The sequence below is a fragment of the Aplidium turbinatum genome, chromosome 1 (assembly GCF_918807975.1).
Source record: "Aplidium turbinatum chromosome 1, kaAplTurb1.1, whole genome shotgun sequence".
In the NCBI taxonomy this organism is placed as follows: domain Eukaryota; kingdom Metazoa; phylum Chordata; class Ascidiacea; order Aplousobranchia; family Polyclinidae; genus Aplidium; species Aplidium turbinatum.
In genome coordinates, this window is record NC_137472.1 from 62,317,002 (window position 1) to 62,344,300 (window position 27,299).

At 38.8% G+C, this 27,299-nt stretch overlaps 1 pseudogene across 1 annotated transcript; it reads right to left on the minus strand.

Moving 5' to 3' along the window:
- Nucleotides 1-1,961: 1,961 nt before the first annotated feature.
- LOC145768262 (uncharacterized) lies at nucleotides 1,962-26,303 on the minus strand (annotated as a pseudogene). Its single transcript, XR_014288927.1, has 26 exons — nucleotides 26,091-26,303; nucleotides 25,008-25,113; nucleotides 24,443-24,552; nucleotides 23,064-23,195; nucleotides 22,528-22,709; nucleotides 21,707-21,851; nucleotides 21,363-21,432; nucleotides 21,069-21,133; nucleotides 19,820-19,957; nucleotides 18,965-19,168; nucleotides 18,346-18,480; nucleotides 17,595-17,754; nucleotides 16,879-16,949; nucleotides 16,174-16,363; nucleotides 15,764-15,926; nucleotides 15,274-15,457; nucleotides 14,403-14,502; nucleotides 13,853-13,979; nucleotides 13,178-13,324; nucleotides 12,606-12,774; nucleotides 10,036-10,125; nucleotides 9,181-9,326; nucleotides 8,610-8,780; nucleotides 7,908-8,236; nucleotides 4,415-4,523; nucleotides 1,962-3,941 (listed from the first exon to the last, which is right to left on the minus strand). The product of XR_014288927.1 is annotated as an uncharacterized LOC145768262 (transcript).
- Nucleotides 26,304-27,299: the final 996 nt, after the last annotated feature.

Sequence of the window (27,299 nt, forward strand, 5' to 3'; positions counted from 1 at the left end):
AATGTAATTCTCTCATGATATTTGTTGAACCATAGGCATACGAAGCCGAGCAACGTTATCAAGTTTAACATATTTAAAGATTATTATATTACTGGTGAAACTGCGGTTTTATACAAGCTCCATAATCATTCTGACCATGTGCCAGTCGGGGAGAAAGTGAAGAAGTTTGCAGGCGAGGCCGCGGTGCCACACTGTGTCATATGCTGCAGTGAGATCAATGAATACGGTACCAGCCTTTTTCTTTTTCTCAAAACAATCCTCTATATGTCTTGGCTCATGCGATTGACCTGTTCTACAGTTGATGGGCCACGGCGACAACCTGTGCTCTGGTGGTAAGAGTGGGTCTATGATTAGATCCACTCGGGTGTGGATGAGCCATTCGAGGATTTTATAGGGGATACATAGGAGTGAGATAGGGCGGTAGCTCCTAGCGTCATCCAGGGGCTTGTTGGGCTTTGGTATGGCTATCACGTCAGCTCGTCTCCAGGTTTTGGGTATTTTTAGGTGGTGCAGGCAGGAGGAGAGGAAACCGTGCAGCCAAGATATCAATGCTTTGCCGGCCTGGAGGATGAACTCTGGGCATATATGGTCAGGGTCCAGTGCTTTGCCTGACTTTAGGAGGTTTAGAGCATGCTGGAATTCTGCGAGGGTGAAGTCTCGGGATATATTTTGCTCAGGTGGTGTTGGAACCTTCCACAGTTGAGACACTTCCTTAGCCACTTGGCGAGCCGTGCTTTTATCCCCTAAGGGGTATACCCCATTGTTTACAAGTTGTGATGCAATAGAGTTGGCTGTAATGGGGCGTTATCCAAGCGGTTAGTCTGGACCTGCCAGTTAGCCTGTTTATCGTGGACCATGCTTTACTGCTTGAGTGGGTGAAGTCGATGTTTTGGACCGTCTCTTCTCATCGCTCTCGTCTGTTGTTATCAAGCCTTGTGATTAGTTTGCTGGCCGCTAGGTCTGATGCGTTGCCAGTGGAGGCTTGTGTGGTACGGAAGGATTGCACTGATTGAAGGACGCTTGTGGTGCACTGATTGAAAGACGATGAGAATATCACGAGCTGAGACAAATGACCGACATCAGCTGATTCGCGTATCTAGGCTACGTTACGCATGATTGCTTTGTTTTTTTTTGAAGAGTGGGTTACGATAAAGTGCCTACCACTTTCATATTTTCACAAAAACCAAACCTTTCATCATTGAAGTAATCGTTACGCCGAGCAGTGGTCTGGTTGGTTTTGAATCTTTATCCTCGGACTGATAAAGCCTTGATAGGTTATTCCTCGTAGTTTCGCATAATTCTAAAGGCTTTTGACGCAGGGCCGATCATCGAGATTGGCAGAGTGAAGTTTTCCGATTGTTGAAGTTTTGTTCCTGGGAATTATTCCACTCATTAGGTGCCGTGGTCTGCTGTTATCAGAGTCATCATTCATCGTCAATCAATTCAATTCAAACTCTGATCAAATAAAAGCATTGAAAAACCATAAGACCCCGCAAGTTTACACATTTCAATTTCAAAAATGAAATTATTTTAAATTAAATCCCAGTCCCGAATTTAATCAAACAAAATTACAGTGTTCTACATTTTACACAACCACATGCATCCCACAGACCCACAACAACACTTTGCTCACTCGGTCAGTGGTCAAAAGTAGAAGATTCTTCATTCCCATTAGCTTCCGCTACTGTATTGTCTGGAAAACCCTGACAATAGAGTGGTGGAACTTGAAAACAGCTCACAGTCTTATATGCGGTTGGATGGCGCAACGGATAATGACTTGGTTTTCCGATTATGCAAACCTGGTTCGACACCCGGCAAAGCTAGTTGTTGAAAACACCGCTTCTACCAAGGGTGTAATAAATTGGGTGGGCGTAGTTACTGAAGTAAAGGCGGCCGGGCCACCCTACTCTCGTTAGTGCTGAATGCTTACTACAATGAGAACCTTATCTTCTCATACCCGACACTTGAATCAAGTATGGGACCACCTTTACCTTCAATCGTACGTACTTCTTCAGTAATTTTATTCCAAAAATTGTTTCAGCAATAATATCACAAAAATGTTGAAATGAAAGGTAAAATATAACATAAATTAAACCATTTGGACATTCCTCTTTGAGATAGCCTACAAAAAACATCATTTACTTACGTGGGCTACTTTGGCACTTCGACATCAACTGCCACTTCACAAAAATATTGTTTCTACTGCAAAGCATCAGTTTGATTTGGTTGCTAAAAAAGTTTATAAAAACGTAATTTATGGAAGGTGCTTTGCATTACGCCTATGGACTTGCACATCTAACAAATAAATAATACCAACGCCAACAAACACATCAACAAGCCGTAACTAAGTGTGACCTAATAAACTTTTAACTCACGCTTTCTAAACAAAAATAAAATTTGGAGAATTGAAGTTGAAAATGTAGTCAACAAAAAAAAAATATTACATTTTGTTTAGAAACTAGCATCAATTTCGTAAAAGTTAAGTTTTTAGAATATTAAAATTTTTATTATTTGTAATTACGGCATGAAATATCTACTGGAGATAGTTTTTAGCTTTCTTTGGGCAAAAAGCATCACTACCTACACATCGAAATCCTTTATTTTTACATTGAATCAATGTCCGCAGACAAATGTCTTTGTAAAAATGACAGATTTTACTATGTAGGTAGTTGCGCCGGGTATTTTCCGGTGTCCGACAAATTGTTCATAAAATTAATTCTTCGTAAAACAATTCTTCCTAAAGCATTTTTTCGTGCATGCAGTTAAAATTTGATGTATACGAAGAAATGCTTTATGAAGAATTGTTTTACGGATTTCATTTTACGAAAAACAGTTTATGAACAATTGTTTTACGAACAATTGCTTTCGAACAATTGCTTTACGAACAATTGCTTGCGAACGATTGCTTTCGAACAATTGCTTTACGAACAATTGCTTGCGAACAATTGCTTACGAACAATTTGCCTATAACCGTATTTTCCTGACGTTGATCTGAGTAAATTAGTTCTTCTTCACTTGTAGCTTTCAGTGGGAGTCCGATTAAGTAAACAATCGTTAACCTATCCTTGTATGTTACTTTCGTACATTCTATTATTGTAGTGGTTGCATTGTGACGTCACTGTGACGTCAGCTACCAACTCGAATCTGATGAAGCTTCGGCCAGCAACAAGCTCGAACCTTCCATCGCTATTGAAAGATCGAGGCTTTCAATTAATAAAACAAACTTCAGAGTCATTCTAATGATCACCATATGAAACAGTCGCTCGATGAGTGGGTTCGATGCCAACTGAACAAATAGGTGGCAAGTTATTCAGAAAACAACGATCTCGCATGCATTGGAGCTACACTGGTTTCATAACTAGACTTGCAATACTGCAGCAATTGAAATAATCATCTGATACAATGATATCACTGTGACATTGTTGCCGAGAAATTTTTACTTTCTTTTCGTGATTTTATGTTAGGCTGCCACAAGATTTTGAAAACAATAAGCAAGAAAAAAAATGGTAATCAACATATTTTCAGCATCTTGTGGAAGCTCAGCCTGTTAGCTATAAAAAGAACGTAAAAAAAACGTAATTTTATTCCTGACGAACAGTCTCGTTGTACATATGGAATCAAGATTATCTACCATGGTATCACGATTTTATGCCTATACCAGGCTGGACCGTTTTTTCTTGCTCGAATGAGCAGCTAAAGAAGTGTCCACATCTTTGAAGGTTGGTTGAGACCTTGGCCGCTGTGGATGCGAACTGCTTTTAAAGGATAGTTTCGATGAAAAACTGCTTTTTTCGGGGGCGACTGCACGCATTGGCCGGGGATAGCCGCTCGGATTCTGACTAAACGTCGCTTTGTCTTCTGACCCTGATATCGAAGATTGTTCTTCTAAATCATCGGAGTCTTCGCTCGACCGAACTACTAATGTTGGCAAGCCTCGTCTTCTGCGGAGTTTTATAAAGGCAATAAGTTCAAGAATACTAGCTCTAATACTAAGATAAGCCGCTTTGGTTTTGGTTGGTTTAGTTTTGAATCTTTATCCTCGGACTGACAAAGCCTTGATAGGTTATTCCTGGTACTTGTTCGCATACTTGTAGAGACTCTTGACGCAGGGCTGGTTACCGAGATTGAAAGAGTGAAGTATTCCGATTGTTGAAGTGTTGTTACCGAGAAATTATTCTATTCATTAGTTGCCGCTGAATGGAGAACAGTCCTGAAATGCGTTGCTCAAACGCACACCCCGAGAGTCGAACCAGCACCGCGTGATCTTGAGCCCGGCGCGTAGCCACTGAGCTAACGGGGCGGACGCTTTAAATATGGTCTACCCCGATACCGCTGTTTGGCAATCCAATTGACTCTTTGGGTTTGAATAATGCTTTGAAAGAAAAACTATTAATAATTTATTTAAAAGTGTTACCCTGCTGAAGATGGGGAGGGGAGAGATGGGCTTGAAGTGGGAGTAGGTAAGTTTCCTAACTCTTCAGGATGGGGCTCATGGTCGTCAGGAGAAGGAGCTTTGGAAATTCTAAACGTGGAAAATGCATTTCATTTAGTTTATTTGTAACGTTAAACAACATTTAAGTATGGTAGGCTACGTAGAAACAAAAATAGAAACACTGTAAAATAACTACCGGTATCTAAATATGTTTACAGGCTACAATAAATGTTGTCAACAGAACAAAAATAGTGCTCGTCGTCGTGTGAGCCTCTGGGGCCGAGAGTTTATCCTTTTACCACTCCAGATTCATGATGTTTCCGGACTAAGCTGGAAGGCTACTAGAGAGCACTTAGTCTTTTATTTCATCATTCAAGATATGTAGGCTTGACCTACCAGCTACCACACCATTAGGTAGCTTGAAGATGGTACAACTGTTGATGTGATCTGTTCCGCAGCACCACATTCACAAGTAGATAAAGAAGTCATTCCCGATTAGTGTACGGTTGAGAGGAAAATCCCGACGCCCTTTCGGAGACGGTTGAGGCGCACCAACGCCTGTCTTTGTAATGCCAGGCCAGTGGGACGAGTGGAACCATGCCACTAAGCCATGTCGGCATCGGGGGTGAACAAACGGAGTCTGGTTGTGTTTGACTTCCATTTATGGTCCGCCCAATTAGCCGCAGAGATGTTTTGTCCATCAGCTTCGTTGATCAGAAGTTCAGCGGCTGGCACGAATGGGTTTCTTGATTTCAATCGATGGAGGTGCTTTCTTGGGGGAGCAGAGATCTTGGAATGGAGAAGATGATTGGGATCCAGTGCCCGTCGAACCAGAGACAGAGTGGCTTTTTCGCGAAAAAGCTCACTCAACGGAGAAAACAACGCAACAATCTGTTTCAATCTTGTTGGGATTTTCAAAAGATCTGATATAATTTCACAAAAATTGAAACAGACTGTTGAGGTTATTTGGGTTGTAGTAAAGTCAAACATAAAGAATACATATAGGCTATCAATTTGTGAGGAACGTACTCGATGATGAACTGTTTTATTTTGATCAACGACGCACGAGTACAAAATAATTGACACGGCGAGAAGAACACAATAAACATAGCCAGGTCAGAGACTTTAAAGAACCGGCCTGCCACGCCCCGTGGAGGCGGGGAGCGGTGTGATTATGGGGTGGCGATGCACCCGGAAGGGAAGTCCACCAGCTTAGGTCGCGGGGGCCAGGCTGGGGAGTCTAGGTACCTGTGGAAGGAAAGTGTGGATCAAGAATTTTGTGCAACTCGTCCGCAAAAGTTAGAATGGCGGAACGGGCCAGGGAGACGGGCTTAGCTTTCTGCAAACGCAAAAAGGTCTGCTGACGACGGGCCGGGCGACAGAGGTTTTATAAAGCCAGGCAGCGCCCACGTCTCCATCACGTGACCGTAACACAGGTACGTTTGACTCCTATACCCGGTCTGCCCGTAGGCAGAGCGGATAAACTTTGGGGTCTCCCACGAGGAAGAGAAGCTTAGCTACAAGGACGATTTGAATACTCGTGGGAGACAAAATTTATATAAAATCTAGAGCAAAGGCTCAATTAATTGGTGTAAAAAAATAAGGTATGTGGGAATATATTGTATGCTTTACTTACTGGAAAAGTGTTGACGTTGAACCAACGAGCACAAATGTGCACTGTCCAGACGTTGAGGCAGGTTCGCCCAGATGGGTCGGGGGGACTAGCGATCGAAGCGTAGATATGACTAGGCTACGATACCAGGAAAAAATATAGAATAGTGGGATGAAACTTTGGAGGTTGCATCGAGTTGATTGGGAAATCATGTTTATCGATGAGTTAAAAGCAACGCGAGGTTGATCCGAGCGGGAAAGAGCAGCATATCGGGAGAAGGTAGTGTGTGATATTGTCACAATCAACGTGCAATGCCTCGCGATGGCTTGCTTTTTATCTTCAACGAGCGTGTTGTTTTGGTTGTAGAATTCTAGTGCGATGTGTTATTATCGGTTATGACTTGAAGTAACCTTTGAATGAGAAATCTGTATTATGTAACGTATTTCTAGAATCATCTGTAAGTATGCAATTTTGGAAGGTTCTGTTGTTTTTCATGATTTCTGAGCGTCGTTTGTCATGACGTCATAAGGTTGTTTATCAGTAAATGTCCGATTGCGAAATATTTATTATGTAAGAATCTTCTACACCACGTGATATTCTTTAAACTTCTTTGAGCTTCTGCTTGTTTACATTTAATTCAACTTGACAGAACAATGAGTGGTGTGACATTACGTAACCTTCTCGAAGTTACTATACCGAGAAATCTTCTATAAATAGTGGTGTAATTTGCGTAATGATTATTCTGAGATTATTATTGAGTTGATGATGTGAATTATTATGAGTTGATTATGAGAGTTGTGTTATGAGTTGTGGATTGGTAGTTGGTGCAGAAATTATTGGTGATTGAGACTTGAAGTAATTGAATACAAGTAGATGAGAATTGGTGCTGATATAAATTGTGCTCGAAATTAGAGTTAGAAGAGAAGCCGTTTATTAAAGTCCTTCAAGAAGTTAGATTATCATTTCACTAGTAGGACTATTCGACATTTAATTGACTGTTTTCGGTTATACCCATTAAACTACGTCATTGAACCTTTCCAAGTCTCTTTCCTGGTAAGAGATAGAAAGAAATCGTGACAGATATTCTAAAATATTGAAATATGAAAATACAGATCCAGTGTTGTTAATGATATTACGTCATCGATAGATGATATGAGTCCATTCACGATATGCAATATATACTTAATTCATATATTGCTATTTTATTTTATTGATGATGATTGTATTCTTCATTGAGCTGCAGCATGCTGATGAAACGACAATTGTTTACAGATAAATTGATAATGAAACAATGGACTTAACATGACGTCACACAATTACTGGCGGGTTTTGAGGTGGTTTGCTGTCTTGCGCGCTCGGATGCTTACTGCAGAGCTTCTGCTGTTGGGGAATTGAGCTTCTGATCGCTGGAATCGTCTTTTCTATGACGTAGCCCCTCCACGAGTGAGCCCGGCGTTCCAAGCTTTCCAGACACGGAGGGAACCTTCGATTGAAAGGGAAGCCTCTTTTCTAGCCACCTCTGCTACCCCACGAGCAGGAACACCCAAGGCCGCCAAAGCTCGAGAGCTCAACGGAGCATAGCTCCCGAGGGAGCCTACGACGAACGGAAGTGACAGGACGTATTTCATGCAATAGCGAGCTTTCCTAAACATGTTTGGCCAGCAGCGCGCGTAGATGCCGCTTACATTGTTGCGTGATGTTGTAGTTTGTACATTTACAAAATTAGATCATTATTGAGCTGCTGGCAAAAGCTAACTTGAGGTCATTCATGTCACGCGCATAGAATTTTTACTGCAAACGAAAAAGTTTAAAATTGTTCAAACCTTTCTATTGGAGATCTAATGGAGGCTTGATGGTGATCCTCAGGAAGATAATCTTCTGCATAGAACGCACCGTCGTGATCTTCATCAGTTCCACGTCTAGGAGATGATCCTTCACTTCTTGATCTTCCTCTCGATGATGGGGTGTGCAACTCGTGGTCCGAGTTCTCATCGAAGCTGACTCGCGTAGGAGACAACTGATCGTCCCGTGACCGCGAACGCTTCCCCGTCGATGGAGTGTATGGGTCCGTGACGTCATCAATCGCGCTGACGTACGTGAGCGTAGGAGAGAGAGGCATCATAAGGACGTTATTAGACTTTTGGGACTCTGAGGTGCTTCGTGAAACTTTTGGGATTCCTCCGGAAGATGATCTACAAGGTAAGATGATATACCGTTGATATTTGTGATTGTTGACATATGGTAAAAACTAAAATCCTCTCAGACTTGTTCTACGATGAACCGCATAGTAAGATTGTATAATTAGTGAAATAAATTATCTATTTGACTTTTATGAATGGATTTTTAAGTTTTGACATTCATTACTTACTTAGCATCAACAATATCCTTGAGAAGTGTAGTTGTGCTTTAATGTTATAGTTGACTTCATGACATTTTACTGTTATAATTGAAATAACAAACATGGCTTAGTGTGGCGTCGAACTATGGTTGAATGAATGTGGTATGGAAGGAGCACTGTATGCTCAATTGAGTCAATTCTAGTGGTTCATTCTGAATGGTACAAACCTGCTTTTGGGTGACAATGAACTTGATCTTTTAGACTTTGTTTGAGGTATTGACAGGGTGGAATATCCTGGGTCAAGAGTGCTTGGCGGGGAACCGAACCCAGATCTTTCGTTCATTGTGTCATTGACATCGAAACTTTTGCTCAGGTTGGCCTTTTTCTCAAAACTGTGACTGAAATTGGGAAAAATTTATAAAACAAACTGAACATTAGTCATGAAATATTGTATAGTATCCTATGACACAATAATAAAGTTATAACACAAAAATACATTTTACGCAAGAAAAGTTCAAACAAAATTTAACAAAACGCTGTAGCGAGTACATTCATGATTTTTAAGATTTGGCTTTATTATTACACAAGAATCTGCATTTAAAAGTAATGCTAATTTTTGTAAAGATATATTGTATACTTATAATTCGATGAAGAAACATTGTAACGTCATAAAATCCCCGATATATCGCTTTTCCAACTTATCGTCTCTTCTGTGATTTTGTTCTTCTCTATGACACGTAGCTACTGACAGTGACACAACAGTGATATAAAAACTAAATAAAGCGTAATGTTGTTTACCTTCCCGAATCGCTACTTCGTCTCAGCTTCTTCATGAACGAGGAAATCTTTCCTTTATCTGCTTTCCTATGCAAACTTTCAATTTCTTTCGTCATAGCACGAATCAATTGCTTCTTTTCAGACAATTCGCGTTCGAGATCTAAAATCTGCAAATGTAAACTACATCAATACAAGCTTGCAATATTATCAATCCTGGTCGTCGGGTGCATAGTCGAGTGGCAAGAGCTCTGGTACGGCGCTGGAAAGAGCGCTGGTTCGACACCGCTCAAGAGCATGTGGTTGTGTCATTAGCAGGACACTTAAAGGCATGCCTGAAGGAGGACACGAAGATTGGCTTCCCGTTTACTAAATCTAAATCTTCAACCACCAGGTCTAAGCATGGATATACCACTCACAACGCAACACGACTTCGCTACTTTGAGGACTTTTGCAATTTCATAGTCTTACACCAAAGCGTGGTTAGAAGAGTCATTTTATAATGGTCATTTATATGTGTCAATAATGTGGAGAACTTAAATTTAAGACAACAAAAACAGAATATCTAAGGGAAGTTCATTAAGTTTAATTTAAACGCTTAACCACAGATAAAGTACTGTTTAGTTCGAAAAAGTTATTTTTTTTAATTAATTTCTTATAATAAACCCGTTAACTACAGGAAGAATAGATTAAACATATAAGCAGTTCTCCAGCATAATCTCCCACTGTAGGCTACTGTAAGTAACCAAATAACCGGATCAGGTGGGCTAATGATCGGAGCTATTGGGTAGACGCTCATGCAATTTATATGGCACTGTTAGTGAAATATGGTAATTAGGCTACGTCACAATTGTTATCAGTTTCTAGAACGAATCTTACTTTTTGCATCTTCTCCGCGTTGCTGTGCTGAAGATGAATCTGTTCTACTTCGCCCTGACGTCGCGTGCCCTTTGACGTCATCCGTAGATCCTAATCATAATGTAATGTTGAGAAATAATTATAAGGTGTCTTCATGAATCGAGTTTAGTCGCAAAACCAGAAATAGTTAAAAACTTGACATGTCACAAAAGTTTTCAATTTTTTAAACCATTAAGAAACGGATTTTTTGTAGCATGGTTATCACTGATTCGCGTGGACACTTCAGAATCAACACTTCAATGAAATTTTAAGATAAATTTGTGTTCTCTTACAGTACATAGTAGGGTGTTTCATTTTTTCACCATTTTTGAAATTCAAAATGCCTGGGGTCCCATCTGGTGGTATTTGGGGAAAAAAGTTTACACCCCAACTTTTTTTCAAATATGACGTCATATTGAGGTGGTCCACGAGGTTTGAAATTTTTGGGCCTCAAAATCACGAAATTTGGCCGTATCTCCGGAACCACTCATCATAGATTGACAAAATTAGCATCAAAATGCGCAGAAGAGTCGGTTTCCTATACCTGATGTAGAGAATATTAAGGTCTATCTGCTTCAGAAAAAAAGTTAATTCAAAAAATCTGATTTTCGGTCTATTTTCTTCTGATGAGCAGAGATCAGGTGATCAAGATAATAAGTTTTTCTGTATTTTTCCATCTTGGAAGCTGCTATTGCGTAATAATAGTCCTTGTTCGTTTTGCAAGAGATGAAATGGTAATTTGAAAGTATTACTATTATCATATAATATTACCGTAATGTAACCATTGAGGAGAGGTATGCTGCTCAGTGCTCACCTGCTTTAGAATAAGTGTCATCATGGCATTAAGGTCAGGTATTAATAAGTCGATGCAAAACTTCAAGGAATTGGTGAGAAATGTGCTTCCCCTTAATTCAGATATAGTCAGTCACTAGTTTTACTTGAGGAAGAAAGTAGCCGAAACTAATCCTAATTTTTTGAAAAAAATTCCCCATTTCAAAGATGAACCAGAGGATGAACTGCTGAAAGATGTAGTTGGCATAGGGAACAAAGCTGGTCTTCCAGTGCTTAGCAAACAGAGAAACCTAGCACTTCTGGCATGCAATCTGCAAAGCATCGGCACTACTATGTTTGAAACAGAGAAAAAGAAATGAAGTACCGGTAGTTAGGTGTCTACACAGTAGCGAAAGTGACTCTGATGGGAATTTGAATTGGGAAGATGATAAGGAATACGAGCCTCTGAAACCAGCTGTTTGGGGAAAAGTGTAGGCTACTAGAAAGTACATTCTTTTTCCTTAAATGATAGAAGTTATGTACTTGCTGATCGTAGGATGACTTCGGTACGCCAGCAGTCAGATCTTATGAGGTTGTTTCTTGGAAAAGATCAAGTAACTGCATCACCTTCGACAGTATACCGTCAACGACAAAAAACGAGAGAAAAATCTCTGATGGCAAGTGAGAACCTTCTCTACTCAGCTTCTGCCATGCAGTTATGTTATGATGGGCGCGTTGTCGATAAAATAAATCGATACGTTTTCTTGGACCAACTTGTTGATGATAATGGCATGAAGCACTAAAGTGTGCTTGCTGTTAAATCTTTTCCCAAAAGTGTGTCGGTCACTGCAGAACTGATATTTGGCACCATCATCCAGGAGGCTTGCAGAGTTCACTTATCCCAAGTATATTCAGTCATGGCTGATACGACTGCTCTCAACAGAGGAAAAAAGCCCGGAGCCAATACTCGATTGGTCAATTATTTTAATGATGAAGTTGGCATGATATTCATACCCTTGAATGCATGTTCCACATAAACGAAATATATCTTTCCCATGTCATTTCTTTTGTGGACGGCGCCAAGAAAGGTCCTGGAGCAATGCAAAATGGGCCTTTGCTTAACCAGATAGCAAGACTAGACAAGCCCAGTACTGAAACCTCAACACCAACTATTATTACGCAATAGCAGCTTCCAAGAGTGGAAAAATACAGAAAAACTTTTATCTTGATCACCTGATCTCTGTTCATCAGGAGAAAATAGACCGAAAATCAGATTTTTTGAAATAACTTTTTTTCTGAAGCAGATAGACCTTAATATTCTCTACATCAGGTATAGGAAACCGACCCTTCTGCGCATTTTGATACTAATTTTGTCGATCTATGATGAGTGGTTCCGGAGATACGGCCAAATTTCGTGATTTTGAGGACCAAAAATTTCAAACCTCGTGGACCACCTCAATATGACGTCATAATTGAAAAAAAATTGGGGTGTAAACTTTTTTCCCCAAATACCACCAGATGGGACCCCAGGCATTTTGAATTTCAAAAATGGTGAAAAAATGAAACACCCTAGTACATAGGCTACTGTAGCAATCAAATTGATCACACGGGTTTGACTGCAGTTGCTTGAAAACATATGCCCTCCTTGTGCCTTCTATGGGTTCCCGATGTCATCGGAATAGCAAAGCGCAAACTGTTAATGTCTGCATTGGTTACACTAAATTATTGTCATATCATAAAAAGAATTGTTTTTGCTGCGGTAAGTCATATTCTTTCACAACCTTCAGCTCATCTTGCAACTTAGCGGCCTCGCGCTCCGCATTGTTCCGTTGTTCCTGCAACAATGTGTTCTGGTCTCGGATGAGCTCGATTTCGCGTTGTAAGGTTTCAATCCTTGTTTCCAGCCATTTGTTTCGTTCACATACTGTGCGGTACTGGTTTTCCAGATCTCTGTAAAACATTCTGAAGGTTATGATTAAAATTTATAATCTTCCATCTCATGCTCTACTTTCTCATAAGAGCATCTTAGTTAGAACTAAAATACTTTCTAAAGAAAAGTTCTGTTTCCAGCTACAAAATATGCGACTGTGTAATTGGTGGAACAAGATCATGTAGAATTACTTTTCTAATTTTACAAATGTAAAATTAGAACAAGCATAATTATGTTAGGGGGTGTAACAGCACTCAATTTTGTGCTCACAACAAAGAAGAATTTCTACAACTTAGAAATATTTTTCTGTGAAAAAAGCTTCAGCAGTAACGTGTTTCAGAAGAATCAAGGATGCGGTTTATTATGGTTTTAATCAGTCAATATTAAAGCATTTAATAGTAGGCTATAGTGTTGCCAGATTACCTGTCAAGATCTTCAGGCAACGAAAGCGTAGTCGGTGGAGTTTGACTTGTCTTGGTCGTCAGGAAGTTGCTGAGCTGCTTTTCAAGGTTGAACTTTTCCTCTCGCATCTCATCAAGCTCCTTTAATAAATCTTGGCTGGAATCGTTTCTAGAAAACAAAGTTTTGTCAAAAATCTGATGAAACTTTGACGGCAACGTCAAAACCTAAAGCTTACAGCTCTGCCGTTATTTGTCAGAACCTAATATCCGCCATTTTCAAGTTTTCGAGATAAACGACTTTTTGTGTTTATTATGTTAGGCTTATTTATTTAATATGTTAGTTTTTACACACCAATTATCTCAACAACCATACTACACAGAGGCACAAATTTTTGTCAGGAGATACATGAAGCCTTTAAACGTAGAAAAATGAAAAATAGTCATTTTTGACACAATGGCGGATATTAGGTTTACCAAAATTAAGGCAGTTGTTCCGGATTTATCTTCAGCTTCTATTATCACAAAAGTATTTCACACATTTTCATGTTTCTTAAAGCGATAAAAGACAAGTGGCGTAATTTGTAAACCAATATTTGAACAAAAGGAACGTGCTATATAATTTGCTCAATGCTCTTTATTAAAAAATCTCTTCAATTTATTTCACTTGGACTTTGTTGCTATTTAGTTTGTTACTCACAATGACTCCATGATGATGGCTTTCCCTTGCAATTCATCTCTTTCCTGTCGAGCTTTCTGTTCGAGTCGCTGACTCTCGACGAATTTCTTCTTCAGATCACTGACGTGTTTTTCTTTAATTCCAATTTCTAAGCAACATTGAATTATTTGCTCAATCGCTCGATCACTGTGGATTGGCATTCCTCTATGAATTCTCCACACCATTATTTACTCCAATGATATTCAACCCAGTCTAACTTTCAAACATAACTACACGTGGAACACCATGTGTAGTTATGCGCATATGGAAATCGTCCACACTATAATCTATGGAATGCTACAGCATTCCAATCAACCCGTCACCATGTGACCCTATCGGGACCAAAATAAATTGTTCCGGTGAAGCTGGAGAAATGATGCAGTAGCGATGACAAAAGAGACGTTGACCAACATGTCTGGGTGTAGGTTAGACGAAGTCAACAACATAAAATGCGTTCCATTTTGTACAAACGCATTTAATTTTGAAAGTAACGAAGGATGCTTGTTCACAACATCAATCCATCACAAATCACCTTCGATGGCTCGTTGTAAGTCACGCTTCAATGATTTAATTTCCTTCGTAGCTGCAATAAGAGAATTTCCCGACCCGGAACTGTCGCTGTCACCGGAACTCTAAAATAAAAATTATGGCAGAATATATTACATATATTACACTTAACTTTGAAATCTTTATCAAATGTAAAAGATGTCTTAAAACTTGAAGGTAATTTTATTGTTAAGATAATGGCTTAAACAAATCTTTGTGTACAGTAGACTGCTCCACAAAGACTTAAAAAAAGTTTGATGCCTTTGCTACATTGAGAAGCTATATAATGGCTACCAACGCAGAAAGGAAACAATTATACACCTGGATGGCCGGGTAGAAGATCTTTGATCTACTTGCTCTACGCCAAACTCAGCGTTCCACCTCAGGAATTTTCCTGGCGATTAAAATCAAGACACCCCTTTGTATCAGCTGCCCTTGAATTATTACAACCATTTAGTGATCATGCCACCAATGCAGAACATTGTATGGAAGACACTGGGAACACAGCATGGTGTGCCACCGACACCAAACTCCATGGCTTCATACCTCACCCGGTGGCGCGCCCCCATGGTATGGACCTGGCCCAGCCGACTTGGGTCAAACTTCACAGAATGGGTACAGGATTCGGCCGCTTCCATTCCAATTCATACAAATGGGTTCTGGCTCCCTCATCGGCCTGGCAGAATAAACTGCTGACCATGTCATTCTTGAATATCCCGTTTACAAGGCATCAATTGGAATGCATGGTATAGAAACACTGGACAAAGCTACACTGACTTGGTTTTCCATCACCTGCCCTGACATTTCAACAATCCTGTCTCCAACGAAAGAAAACGATTGAGATGAGCAAAACTTACTGTTAAATTTTGTTCTAGTTGTCTCTTCAGCGCTCCTATCATTGTGCTGTGAGATGTCTTCAGCGATTCCAGCTCAACAAGTTGCATCTGGAGGACCGCGTTCTCCGCTTCTGCAGCTTCCAACTTCGCGGCTTTGATTCGAAGATCGGCGCTGGATTTTTCATCTGGCTTTTTCTCTAGTGATCTGCTTTTGAAAGTTCATTTTCTTATCAAAAAATATCGATGATACATATGAGCTACTAAATTCTACAAAAAAAATATATGTATATATAATATATCACCAAAATAGTGTCTTAGTAACAATGCATTTTTGTATGAAATGATGAATGTAGTTCAACATATCACAAAAATCTCACTTGATTAAGAAAAAAATATCTAAACTAACAAGTGCACTTTAACTAAATCGCTTTAAATGGCAAAGCAATGAACTACTTATAAATATATGAAAATTATAAAATACATACACAACTTTAATACACATCCATCTTACTTGTTAATTGTTGCATTCTTCATCTCTTCCAACTGTTCCTCCAGGACTTTAATTCGATCTTCTTCTCGCTTTTTCCCGTTTTCCAAGACAGCACACTCTCCTTTTAAAACTGAAACTTCTTGATTCTTTTCCTTAAGATCTTGCTCCATCCAAACCATTTCAGCTGATGATAGACAATTAATTTCGCTCAAAAGGTTTTAAATGAAGATAAAACGACAAAACAACATCCACAGACAATGCTGCTGTCGGAAAAAGATTGTTTTTATTTTTCAAAGTTAGTAAGAATAATGTCTTTAAGTAAGAAGAAAAATTGTAATCTATAAGCAAAGGTTGTTTTCCTTTTGAAATTTTTAGGCGTCTGTATTGTAATATGCTCGATTTTGTTGTGTGTTGAACGGTTTAGATTTTACTTTTTATGCCTTTCAATTCCGAATTGTTGTCACTTGTTCTTCGCGATTGATCGCTTTGTAACGCGTTCAGTTCATCAGACATGCTGGCCAATCTTAAATCAAGGTGTTGCTTCTCTCTGCTTAATTCTCTCACTTCTCTCTCATAGGCTCTCGATTTTTCTTCCAAGAGATTTTGTAAGGTTTCCACTTCCTAATATAATTAAAGCAAATAACGCATACATAAAGTAAACTTGGTGTCGACAGTAATTCAATATTTAAATGCAAAGAAAAAAAGATTTTAAAACTCCCATAGTTTAAGATTGATATGATGATTGATGATATGAAGTCAAAAGCGAAAATGCAAAAATCGTCGTTTAAGCGTTTATTTAGACTTTAAGAGCATAACCTTCTGTGCTTTAGACAAAAGTATCCGAGTCCGTCGATGCCTGGTTCAGGCGAGGCAGTTGTAGAAGAAGTTTGGTGTTTCGTCACAATGAAGGGAGTGATTGCAGAACATTTAGAATTAATAGAAAGCGACATGCAATAATGCGGAATGCTCTTTGAAAGCAGATATTGTGAAAGACAAAAGCTGCCACAACGGATATATGTCTATTCATTCTATTTAGAAAAATAAATAATAAGCATCTAATTTTTGCAGTTTCAACGTGTGACAACGTAAAAGCTACCCAGCAAAGGTGGTTTCACTATCCAGCTACCCCAACTGACCTGTCGTGCTTGAGTGAGTTGCTCAGCAAGAAGTTGGTTCACTCCTTTTAGCGTGGTGACGTCACCATAGGCTTCAACCTGATAAAATATTGGGAACAATGAAATAACAAAGGATTATTAAAAAGGATTTTGAAGGATTTTGTTTTGTTTATGAGTTGATTTTCCTTTTGAACAATGCGTTTCACTTTGAACATTTGTTTTATGGGCACGTCATGAACTGATGTTAGGCTGATACTATTCTGCTGCTACTTTTTTGTAAGAGGAGGCTTCCTGCCTCCAGCGGTCATGCAGTGCTGGTGTATGTTGACTCCAGTACAGACTTAATATCAATGGAGTCTGCATCAAGAAGATGAGTAGGGAATCTACACATGACGCATCATAGAATTGTAAATAAAATGATTTTATGCTAATGCTGATATGATATTGGAAAATTTGTTTGTTTTTTGTGACAGCGAGACAGAACATAACATGAAGTGCCTGGATGGTGAGTCAGTTTATTAGGTTGAAACCGTTCTCGGGATCGAAGCTCTACCGGTTAGGGCAAAATTGATATATCGCATATTAATAATATTATTACATCACATAGTTACGTTTATTACAAGAGTGCAGGTTCGACATCAAGATATTCAAATAAAAGTTTGCGTAGTTGTAACTTGAACTTAAATATCTAGAGTGAGAAAATTTGGCAAATATTTTTTCATTGCATTTAAGTCTACTGATCCTTACCGACGTATCCCTTGCCAATTTATCTTTATTTTTGACAAGATTGTCTCGTTCTGATTCTGTTTGTTGTAGCCTTGCTTTCATCAAAGCCAGTTCGGCTTGCAGCTTTTCAATTTGAGGCTGACAAATATTTTCACTTGTAGTCTTGGACGGCTGAAAAACAGTAAATTGCTTGTTAATGTAGTTTATACATAGTAATTGGATACTTCTAAAAGTCTCAATAAAAAGTAGGCTAGGCCTATATACTGTAAAAGTGTCCTAGACCCAGGATCCAAATCTAACAAGAGGTTTCAAACAGCAGATAGAAAGTGAGAATAAAATCTTAAAGTTAATCATGTTAATTTTACTCAGTAAAATAGTAATTTAAACCGGTGATAGAAGAGGGAGACATTGTGAGTGACAATTTATTTTTATGATTTAATTTGTTCGATTGTGTCTTCAGTAATCCAAATGTCAGGTTCAACTAATCCATAAACCGGTGTTTTGAATCTTGCAAACAGCACGTTCATGGAATAAGTAATCATCTACTATTCTACCAATACTCACTGATGTTTCTCGGCAGTCGAGTGTAGCAAGAATTGATAGTGATAGACACGTGTTTCGCCCATAAAGATGGGCTTATCAGTATCGCACCACTAATTCATGTCACATAGTTCTCAACTGCTGACTTTTGTGAGTCAAATGAATCCTTACCATTGTGGAAAAAAAACAACTAAACTAACTGTCGCCTAACAAAATACTCACTGATTTGGCCAGAATGTCCCTCTGCATCTCCAACACAGTGATCATCTGCTGGTTTTCTGCACATTCTTGGGAAAGTCGCTTTTGTTCGGAACGCAAGTGGTTGAGCTCCTCATCAGCTACTTGCGCATCATTCAGCTGAAGACAAGAGAGATTTTGTTTCGATTGATCGTCGTTGCTAAAGTCGAGATCGTAACCAACTGAGTTATTGATTGATTAATTGAATCTTTATCCTCGGACTGGGAAAGCTTCTTTGAGAGCTTTATCCTGGCACTTTCGCATACTTGTAGACGTAGAGGCTTTAAATCACTGACGCAGGACCGGTCGCTGTGATTGACAGACTGAAGATTCCGATTGTTGAAGTTCTGTTGCCAGGGAACTATTCTATCTATTAGATGCCGCTGAATGGAGAGCAGTCCTTAACATGCGTTACTCAAGCGCACACCTCGAGAGTCGAACCAGCGCCACTTGATCTTGAAGCTTCTTTTGTCACCAAGTCAGTCGCTAACCAACTGAGCTATCGGGAAGCACAAAGGCAGAGAAAGACTTCAACTGATATCGTACCTAACCCAAACGTTACGGCAATGTATTATTAAATCGTTTGCTTCTTTATACGACATGCCTGGATCTCTAACGTTCTTCTTTGCGCCTCCTCGAGAGCTAAGCTCTCTTCAGCTTCTCGTCGTTGGGTGACGCAATCGCTCAGGTCATGCTCCTTTTCTTCGACCAATGAGGTGAGCTTTGAACAAGCCTGCCTCCAGTGGTCAAGTTGTGCTTGTGTATGTTGATTGTTGGATTCAAGTTCCTTTTTTATTCTTGAATATTGCTGAATTATTGCAAAAAATTGTTTTAGATTAAAACAGCATATAAGGTTTTGAGAATGTTAAAGCTGAATATTATGTTTCTTTCCAATACTTCAACTGAAATGCGTTTATTAAATTTTTATTGTGAATTATATCGCATGGGTTGGTTCAATAAACGTAGATATTCCGGTGTTTCGTGTTAAATGAGCATATACAACTTAGCCAATACAAGTCGAATTTGGGCTCCACCATAGAGCCTAGCACTATTTGCAACGTTCAGCTTTACTGCAATAGCCCAACAATAAGTAGTCAACTCAAAATACATGGATTCTTGCAATTAAGCGAATGGCAACAATTCGAAACAGTAACCCTCAGAAGCAAAAAGAACTAATGACACAGGTTTATCCAATTGCGACAAGTTAGAGAAAAATGTGTTTTCCGCCACGAGGAACTTTCAATTTTTTTTTCACGTTGGTTCACTTTTAATGTTCTACTTTGTGAGAAAAAAAGTTTATTCGTATCACAAGACATGAAACCGAATTTTTAATTGTTGTGGTTTAACTTCGCCAGGAGATATTTCTCTTTTCATGATTCCTTACTACAAAAGTGCAACAAATTTTAAGAAATATATCTTTATTGCATGGTAGCAGCAAGCACTGTGACATCACACTCACCGATTGCGCATCTCTGAACTGAGTGTTCGCTCTGTCTTTATCGTGACGTAGCTCGGCGATATCTTTGCTCATTTTTTTCATTTCCTCTCCGTGATGTTTTTCCAAGTTTTCAAAACTTTCTCGAAGAGCAGATAGTTTCTGTTGACCAGAGCAACACTATTAGTTACTGTACAGAACTAAGTTATTAAAACGTTCTACAACATTCTAGTCGGCAGCTGTGGCCGAGTGGTTAGCGCGTTGGGCTCGCAGTCGAGAGCCTGCATGTTCGACTCCAGCCACTCGCACTTGCTGTTGTTTCTCTGGGCAAGAAACTTTACGATAATTGCCTCTACCTAGTGATCGATTTTCGAGTAATGGGTAGTACCAAATTTAAGTCATAAGTAGAGTAGACAACCGGAAACAGACATTGCAGTCGGCTGCAGCGTAGGTCAGGTGTATGTCGGAAGGCGTACACCGATGCATAGCGCTCAAGTCCGCTTTCCCGCAATGCAGGATAAAGATAAACAAACAAAAACAAAGCTTACTTTTGTTTAAAAGAAATCTTAGATTTTCATGACCTTGAGGTTTAGGAGTAGGCTACCCTGGTAGCAACTAAAAACTAGTGAGCTTATTTGTTCCACAGATCCGGTACAAGATGATCAGGTACAAACACAAAAGGCACGAAAATCAAGAATTATTTTAATTAAACTTGAATCAAATTATAAAGAGGCAATAAAAAAAATCCCTTGAAGAGCTGCTGACGTCACAACTATGACATTATAAGTTGTCACTAAAATAGTGTAGTTTGCTGATCAATAATCTTTCCTCGTGAAAGATTATTTCATTAAAAAACACTAACCGGTAAAATATTATACAATGGGCTACTTAGTTTTCTCTGGTTCTGCATATTTTAACTTATTTTTTTTTGAAAATTCTCTTTTGTGACAAGAAGTCATTGAACTCCAGTGCTCAAGCGATGGATTTCGTTAAAATAAGACCTATTAAATTTCGTTGGGAATGTTGTTCCCAAAGTTCTTGATATCTATAATCTTGAGAGAACTTAAACCTACTTTTGTTCATTTCAATGTTTTAATTGCATCAACAACCACTGTTCACTGGTGAACTTCTTACAAATTCTACTAAAATTTTAAATCCGTGTGTCTGACAATCAATAACCTAGTCGGTGTTCTGGGCACTATTATGACCACATCCTTCTTTTATAGGATAGGAATTAAAAAAATACATAGTTAATCTTTGAAAAAACACTTACTTGTTGTGTCTTCTGGTTCTTCTCCAACTCCGAGAAGGCATGATTCTTTTCCTTTTCTAGCAGTTCTCCTCGTTTTTTTTTTTGTTTGTCGTATCCAGGCTTACACCTGGTGGTTGAAGATTTAGATTAAGTGGACGGGAAGGCAAGGAAGCCAATCTTCATGTCCACCTTCAGGCATGCCTTTAAGTGTCCTGCCAAAGACACAGCCGCATGCGCGGTGTCGAACCGGCGCCCTTCCGATTGCCGTTCCAGTGTTCTCACCACTCGGCTATGCAGCCGGCCACGTTGTCTAGCAAACTCGTTGTCTAGCAACTTTCAACCTCTCTTTGGCCGTGTTCATTTCAGAACTAGTTGTAGATTGAGTCTGCGAAGTTGAATAACTTAATACACGTTTGTTGATGCGTATGCGAATTGCGAAGTCAATAGGTAATAACAAGAAATGAAACAAGATTGTAAACTCTGCTGTTAAAAATCTCCTCAACATTAACAATGGTATGCCTGAAGGTGGACACGAAGTTAGGCTTCCTTGCTTTCCCATCCACTTAAATCTAAATCTCAACCACAGAGCGTAAATCTGTTGGATATACGACTAAAGCACAACAACTGTAGCCTACCGCATATTGGAAATAATTGCCAACCTCCGTAATATCTTTAACTTGTTGTTTGAAATCTGCAATTGATTTGTGCAAATGTTCAAGTGTGACGTGGTGCTGTTGTTTGTCTGCCGGCATCAGCTCAAGTTGACAACGGAGCCGGTTCGATTCCCGATTCAGTTCTTCTATTCTGTAAATAAAAATTAAACCACGTACCGTCGTTGCATCAAGTTTAGAGCTTAAATTGTAGAACGCATGCCTTCGCGTAATTTTTGAGAGCGATAAAGCAACAACCCTCAGCAAATGAAAGGTTGGTAGATTTTGCAAAAGTGACATTGTTATGTGGCAATAAATTTTAAACATCCAGTAAATCAGAGTCATATTGGTATAAGCAGTGAAAGTCTAAACAGTAAGAACACAATTTATTTGCAAAAGATTGGGCTACTGTAAGAGTTGCTTAACAAAATGTTTTGTGTAATTCTGTATTCTACTATAACTTATATTTTATATAATTTTGTATGAAACAAATTATGAGTTTATGATAAGTTTAGAAAGAAAATTGATGCACGAGGCACATCATGTAAAGGCGAAAGATTTGTAATAGCTTCATATTGATAAAGCGTTGGTAAAGATTTCGCTTTGTTGTACCGCAGACACACAAAATAAAATAATTTCAATGAGTTTACCATGTTTTATTTTTCATACCCAAAGAACATACAACATAATTAAATTGCAAATTCAATTATGTTGTAGGTTCTTTTTGTACATTAAATATAAAATACCTGCATGTTAAAACCTATTTAAAGTTACATTTCTGTCTTCTATTAACACCACTACCAAGCTGATACAGTTAGTTTAAATTTTACTTTCTCCGTTGCGTTTCTTTTTCTTCCGCGTCATGCTTGGACTTTGCCAGGAAACTTTCTCTTTCTTTCTGGAGGAATTGCGTCTTAGTTTCAAGCTCTTGTTGGACTTGTTGCAGCAGCCTGATGGTGGCTTTGCACTCGTTCACATCCATTTCTCCATCTCGGAGTCTTTCGTTCTGAATCTGAACTCCACAACATCAGGTTGAAATGTTTTACGTTAATTGCATGAGGTCAGAAGTCAATTGAAACCTCGCAAAAACTAAAAGTTTTCTGTTTGCAACCTCAATAGAACAAATAAAGTATAAATCGAAAAAACAATCAAACCGCTGTTAAAATCGATTCAAGGACTTGTATTATTATTTCATCATGAAATGAAGCAATTGCTGTGAACTTGTGATCCATTAAGGTTCAGTATTGTGCATGAAATGGCAACTAGCCTATTGTGTGTTTTCGATTTTGAAACAAATGGTGTTTTATTTTTTTCTCCATCAAAGCATTTCAATCAAACACAAACAGGATTGTTATCCAATAATTACCTCCATTGTCTGTTGAGCGTCAGCCAACTTTTTCAAGAGCAATTCCCTTCTGGACTCACTGTCGTCCAAAGCGTCTTGAAAGTTGCCCTCTCTAGCTCTACCACGCGGGATGGTTGCCACAAAGATGGCGATCTGAGTTCAATAAAGCGCAATTAGAATGATGTTCCTTAAATTGTTGCCACAAAGATGGCGATCTGAGTTCAACAAAGCGCAATTAGAATGATGTTCCTTAAATTGTTGCCACAAAGATGGCGATCTGAGTTCAACAAAGCACAATTAGAATGATGTTCCTTAAATTGTTGCCACAAAGATGGCGATCTGAGTTCAACAAAGCACAATTAGAATGATGTTCCTTAAATTGTTGCCACAAAGATGGCGATCTGAGTTCAACAAAGCACAATTAGAATGATGTTCCTTAAATTGTTGCCACAAAGATGGCGATCTGAGTTCAACAAAGCGAATGATGTTCCTTAGTGCGTGACACGATGCTTTGTTTGTAACAAAATATTTAGAAGTTTATTGATTACTTTCAACACGCGAGACGCAAGATGGCCAAAATCCAAAAAGGCCAAAAATTCAAAGTTGAGGAAATATTTAAGTTTTAGGAAATTGTATCAGAAATCAAACCTTGCATGGAACATCTGCAAAACCACATGGGTTTCCCGATCAAATTGCAGAAAATCTTGGGACGAGAAAGAGTAAAACTAATTCAACGTCAAAATTATTGTTTGTTTTGGTATTCGCCTCAGAATGCCTTGTAGTGGTATATTTGAATCAAGATGAAGGATGCCAGCGTCTACGCCCACTTTCAAATATAGCCACGCCCACTTTCAAATGTGTTACGCTTGTAGGTGCTGCAGAATAGCTGCAGAAACCCACAAACGTAAAGGAATCGAAAAGAGGTCTTAACACGAGTAGAGCTTTGTGTACAAGTGACAAATCACTGTGTAGTGGTTACCAAGTCCTGCTGCAATAATTACGAACTACTCAGAGCTACAAGGCGGCACGACGTAATCAAGCGCATGCGACTCGGTGCAATGCATTAGCACTGAGGCAATAATCATAACGCAAAACTAACGTTACTGAACTGTATCAAAATGTAGCCACTTCCGCTTTCAAACGAGGATGCTGTTTAAAACCTATGAGGTTATTACGTGCGACCCCATTAACTGGTCAAGCCATCTACCAGTAATTACAGAGTCAGTTTCATGGTAAACAAACCAAACAATATAAAGTCCAAGCTTAACTAAAATTTCAATCAAAATTATTTCATTGAAGAATGAATTAAATGCATCGTTTTTGGCAGTTTTCATAAATCTTTTACTTCCCATGGTTGCCACATGAGAAGTTATCATTTCATCCTGGCAACATGTACTTACCTTCTGATTGGGGAAGGAGATCGGGAACGAATGGGAGACGGCGAACGGCGCGCTCTGATTGGTCCGTTGTAGATGCTTCCATGATCAGCAAACCGTGACCATCGATCACTCTGGTTGGATTTAAAGAAAATAAATGTATTTACTAAAAAAATTGTAGTTACAAATATATCCGTTTAAGTGGTACAAATTTTGATACGTAGGTTACCTACTTGTACCAGTACCACGTACCTAAATGTACCATGAACCTAATATACCATAATATATCTGGTCAAAATTGAGACAGATTATTGATACTGCAGTAAAAAAGGTAAGGATCTACATACCACAAAAACGTAGGTTAAAAGCAAAAAAAACAATAATAACGAGATTTCTCACCTGTAGATACGTTTCCAACAAACGACAATCGGTTTAAAACGCTTTAGAAGTGAAATTGTAACAATTCTTGAAGTGTAACAACACGGCAATCGCTTACAAGCACTAATGTTATCCTTCACTGGCATGTTAGTTCCTGACCAGGAAGAAGTATTACAAGATGAACATCAGAACAAAGACCGTAATCACAAACCTTCAAGTAGGATTGCTGTCTGTACGTATCTTCAAGCACCTGCATCGCTCTCCTAACGGCTGCCGATGGTGTTGAAGCACGACTACGAGAGGGCGCTATGACATCTCTGTCATGGAAAAATGTTAAAAAGAATTATTGGGAAGATGTTTTTTCTTGGATATCAGCAAAACTGAGATACCCTGTCATAGCTAATGACCAGTTGATTCTGTTTGGAACTGTGAATTCTAATTTGTTGAATTGCTTACTTTTATGCGCACGTTATGTTGTTTATCGATGCAAATATGCCGAAGCTTACCCGACAATTTCCCAGTTTATTCAAACGGTGAAAGAAACTCAGCAATCAGAGCGAGTGATCGCCGTAAAGTCTAAGAATTTGAAAAAACACCAATTGAAATGGAACCACATGACATAGATAGATTGTGAACTAGAACTTGCATGCATCTTGCTGATGTGCTGATGAGTACAATATTTTTGTGTTTGTTATCTGTGTTGTTATTGTTGTGTAATAAAAAATAAAAATAAACAAAAAAAAAAAAAAAAAAAAAAAATAGAAGTGAAATCAAGTCTTTGGAATCAAATTAAAGTTCTCAGTTTACACAAAATAATTAAATCATTTAACAGTAAACCACGTACAAATGAAAAAGTAGAGAATTAACATGAACTTGAAAGTGAGGCTGAAGATGAAACAAATTGCATAACCAGTGAAGCATGACCGATGCCACGAGTCTGCGTGTTGTTGTCTATGGCTTGCCAATAAGTTGCCTTATCAACATTCTAAACTATAAGTTAGGTTGCTCTGTGCTGTGTTCGCATGACAAGAAAACTTATCTTACCTTGACAAGAAGCATAATGGTAGTTTTGAAAGACGTCAACACCTACGTCATCACTTAACCTATTGGTAGCTTTGAATTGTTGAAATCAACCCAATTCAGAAGCAAACCACACGTATAGACAATAAAAATACTATTGTTTGAACTGAACCTGCATTGTCTTCCTGCACAATTATGTAGCGATGCGTCTCGATTAGGTTCGGCAATCCAACCGAGATTACACCACGAGAGAGCATTACATCCTTTCACCCACCTTGGTTCGTTATATTCACTCGTATTCAAGTAGGAGTCAGCTCTCGACCTTGTACGGCCACGAGAGGGCGGTCGTAAGCGATAACTCCGAAGAGATGAGTCCATACCTGGAAGTAGACACTTGTTCATTGCACTCGTCATGCCTAAGTTAGAGCAGTGCGGATAAAATTGTTTGTACAAAAGCTATTCTACATCGTTGAGCTCACATTTCATACTAGCTGTGCCCCAACTCACAGCCACATGATGTAATAAAGCTCGCGATGTCTTTGCCACCAACATGTCCCAGCGCCACTGATGATCCCATCACAAGGCTATACATCACTTCCACGAAATACTGTAATAATGTTATTGCAACTACTTACGACACTCCAACAGCTTTGTTAGAGAGGATTGGCATCTTATATGCGGGTCTGCTATTATTCGGTGAGTCCGATTCGGTGAGTTCCTAACCTCTCACCCCTAACCCTAACCTCTAACCCTAAAACGGTAATGATAATTAGGCTACGGTACCCAATAATTTAAAAAAAAAAATTGAAAAAATCACCAAATAGGGATCGGACTCACCGAAACGGGCCATTCCGCTTATATGCAACTCCATTGACAAAACCAAGAAACCAAAGCCTCTGATGTTCGAATAAGTTCAAAGCAATGTGCATGTGTTAGGCAAAGCTATATTTACATTTCTAAAAGCTGTTTTGTTTCCCCGTGAGGACACTTTTATAGGTATAATATGCTTGAAATACAATACCCGCTGGGTTTTGCTGAGCAGTGACAGCTTTCAGTTTAATTTTTTGTCTATTGTGTCGTCGATAAAACGATTTTATGTTTGTATTAAGTTATTCCCAGACAGAAATATCCGCAATTTTTTCATTGATTCAACGTCTGCAGACGTTGAATCAATGTAAAAATGACAAATTTTTTTATTTTGGTTATGACTTTACAAGTATCATAATACAGAGAGGATGCTATTGCTTCCTGATAACAAATAGAAAGAGTTGGGAGAGTCAAACCGTGCTTGGTATTTTCTAACTCTTCCAGCAGTCGCATGTAAAGCGAAAGATTATTGTCACTAAGTAAATCGATACTTTTTACATTGATTCCACGTAGAACCAATGTGAAATCAATGTAAAAAACATTCATTGTTTATCTGGGTTGTTGTTAAGAAAAACTTATAAACAAAACAAAAGTCAAAACCGAAAAGTCGATCAAT